This window comes from Malaclemys terrapin, chromosome 3 (genome assembly GCF_027887155.1).
Source record: "Malaclemys terrapin pileata isolate rMalTer1 chromosome 3, rMalTer1.hap1, whole genome shotgun sequence".
NCBI lineage: Eukaryota > Metazoa > Chordata > Testudines > Emydidae > Malaclemys > Malaclemys terrapin.
Genome location: NC_071507.1, coordinates 65,004,874 through 65,008,607, shown reverse-complemented (window position 1 = coordinate 65,008,607; position 3,734 = coordinate 65,004,874).

Here is a 3,734-nt window from a genome sequence, read left to right as displayed (position 1 = left end):
ATAGGCAAACAAGCATAATAATACAATTATGTATGTTACATTTTTTTGTAGCTGAATTTGTTCAGAAATAAAATAAAATAGTACAACAAAAAGACATATGAGAGACAAAACAGCACAATCATAAAACTATAGTGAATGTAAGCCTTGCAATGACAGAACCAGAGGACAACGATGTACCAGAAAGAAAAAGCGGGCCTACATGTATAATAAGGGCTTAAAAACAACACAAGGCCCATATCCATATCATAATGTTAAAAAGCAATTACATTTATCAGGATTCTTCATTACTTTTTCAGAGTTCTTCACTAAAAAGGGGCACTGAATTGTACCAAAATCACTAGGAGCCATTTTTGTGCTAACAATAAGCTTTTCAATAGGAAATATATCCCATATACTTTTAAACTAAATAATTGTATCTGGAGGTTCCTTCTTTTACCATCTCACAATTAAGGAGCATTTTGCCAGTAGATTAGAAATAAACTTAGATTTTTTCAGTGGCCACTTGCCTTTCACAGAAGGTAGCATTCAGAGGCCCACAAAATGAATTTAAGTCCAGTGGTTTAAAAGATTAAATGAAGGATAGATGTAAAAAAAAAATGGCTATATTTGGACATCCTGTTGGACATGATTTTAAAAGCACCTTGCACACTATACTCACTCCAGCATATGTATTTGAGAAAGAACTTCTGGTGATTTGTTTAATAGAACACATATAGAGGAGCTAGCTGCTCTGTTCTAAATTTGGGACCAGTGCTCCAAAGAGGTCTCTTCCAATGTTGTTCCCATTTTGACATATAGCCATTTCTATCCTCCATATCACTTTTAAGAGTTCAATTAAGCCTTTATAGTCTTAATATTGGGACATTATGGCTTCCACTGCTGAAAAAGTCTTTCAAGCCTCTTTCTATCTTGAGTATTAAGTGCACAATGCTTTAACTGTAGTCTGGGAAAAAAAAGGATCTGGAGTAAATAAAGATTTATTTAGTTAATTGTTTTAAAAGTAGCAGCTGTGAAAGAGATTATGCCAGATTTCCTCCCAGAACAAGGGAATTCTGGAACTTGTAGTCCAGGGACCATTGGAGTTGTAGGCCAGAGAGCAAGGTCTGCTGGGAAAGGAAGTGGTATAAATGCAAGTCACTTGTCTTAGAATGGGGAGAAACTTGTGGAGAATAAGTGCTTCTAAGGACTCTTAAGTAATTGGGGACTGGTCAAGAGTTGTGGTGGGCTCTCTGCTGAGATAGAACTAAGGAAGGGCTGTGCTGTGCTGAAGAAATGTGTGGAAGGGCCAGGGCCAGGACTGAGGTCTGAGGCAATCAAGGGAAAGAAGTAGCCCTGAGGAAAGATTGAATCAAACAGTTGAGTTTGGAGCAGATGTCTGTTTCATTGGTTGGAGCTTCAGGGCTTGAGCCTGTGGTAGGAGGGCTCCTCTATGCCCTAGAGTGCTGCCTTAGGATGGTATCCTGAGACCCCTGTAGCTAAGGATACCTAATACAAATTGGAGAAGGTCATGGTCTCAGACATCCTGGAGGAAGGATGAAGGACTTTGTGGTGCCTTGGCACTGAGGGGTGAACCTTAGATTTGTGATTTTATTTTTTTTTCAGGGGAGGGGAGACTTTTTTTTCCCCATTTTTTTAGGCTGGTGGACTAACCTACCATTAGAAAAGAGAAACTGAGGCACAGAAGAGGGGAAAACTGAGACAGTGGCTGAACCTGATGGTGGAGAGGTTAAAAAAAAATCTTAAACCACTTTTTTTATTAATTGTGTTAGATCCTAAACTCTTCGATATTGTCTCCTTATGTAATCTGTAGAGTCCAGTACAATGGGGCTCTGATTCTGACTGGGATCTTTGGGCACTACTGAAATATAAATAATAATGTTAGTGAACTAGATGTGACTGGGAGTGTGGAACACTCCAAAGGTGATTTGTTGTGAGACTTTTGGTAAGTTACTTAACCTGCCTGCCTTGGTTTCCCCATCTCTAAAACAGGAACTACTATTATTAAACATGTTTGTTATGGGGGTGCCTAAGACTAATCAAGAATGGGGTCCAGTCTGCCAGGCATGTGCTTACACACACTGATTAGTCCCTGCTGTGAGGATCTTACAATCTAAATAAAGAGAAACAAAAGGTGGGAGGAAAGAGGTATGACAAACAGAGCAATAGTAGCAAACATCATGTTAATGCCAAGATTTTTTTTTTTTTTGGTAAGGTGGGTTTAGTTAGGAGGGGATAAGACCTCATTAGGAACAGAACTTGCAAGTTTCTGGGTTTGTAATTTTCTTGTCCTTCTTTTAGGACATCTGGACCTCTGATAAGTGGGTGGTAGTTAAGAGGGAGGCAGACTGTCTGGCTGTGCCAAGTAGTACATTGGGATGGTGAGACAATAGTGGTAGGAAAAGACAGATGGTGCCTACTTGAGAGACCTGATGATGGGGGAGGAAAGGGCTGGATGGTGGGATGCAGGTGGATAATGGGAGGTGATAATGGGTAGCCGGGTAATGGTGTGTGTCTAGGTAACCAACAGTAGTGGACAGTGGGAAACTGTTGCAAAGCATGGTGACAGGTGGCAGTTATGGGCAAGCAGTGGAAGATGATGGTAAGTGGGAAGCAGCAGCAGCCGCCACCTGCCTGGACTTGGGCTTCATCAGCTAAAATGACTTGTGGTTATGGGAGGCAGTAGACAAGGCCCTATTTACTCCATGGCACAATGGGATCTAATTCCATGGCAGTAATTCCAAAATTCTACTTCAGCACTAACTTATTTTATTGCTTCATTTCCATCCCCACTGCAAACTGGATTCCAACTATTTCCTCAACTTGCTGCTGCTCTGTGGAAGAGGGCAAGGGGCCTGTGTTATAATCTAATTTACTCCCCCTTGTAGGAAGACCTGAGGAACAGTAAGCCTGGGAGGCAGGCAGGGTAGATGAAGAACAAAATGCCAGGTGATTGGTTATAGGGAAAATGCTGAACTCTGCAGCATCTCTGAAAAATTCTGTATTTCAGAAAAATCCACAGGGCCCTGAATGAGATGAATGTGGAAGGTCACGTCTTAACAACTATTTTTTTCAGGATGTTTGCAGGCTCAGCAGGGCAAGGTTGCATTGACTTATTGCTTGGCTCGTTCTCATGGTTGTCTCTGCAATCCATAAAAGCCAGAAACATAATCTGTTTTAAAACAAATAAAGAGATTCTGGAGCCCAGTTCTGCAGCGAGGGGTGGATTCAAGGGCCGTGGGGGGGTGGGGGGGCTTGCTAGGCGTGGGAGGCAGCCTGTGGGAGCAAGAAAGGGGAGTGCATGGTGGCGTGTGAGGGGAAGGGTGCAAGCCGATCAGCCAGGCAGAAAGGTGATGGGAAGCAATGGGAGGTGGGGGTGATTTGGGGGAGGGGGAGTGAAGAAGGGTAAGTGGTAGTGTCAGGAGGGGTGGGGCTCGCTGGGGGCAGCACTGAGCTGTGTTGAGTGACAGCTGCAGGCACCGACTCTTCTTCTGGAAGAAACCAAACAGCTGTATGTGGATGGGGTGATATAGAACAAAATAGCCCCCCGCCACAGAGTTATTTCCTCTTCCCACCCCCTGGGGTTGTTTCCACCAACCAGAAGGTTTTTTACAGTCAGGTCAATGAGTCACTGCCCTAAAATGCGGCCGGAGAGCCAATGGGAATGGGCGCTCGAGCAACCAATCAGACAGCGCTTTACAAACAGCCAATCGGAAGGGCAGTGGCATTGTTGTTGT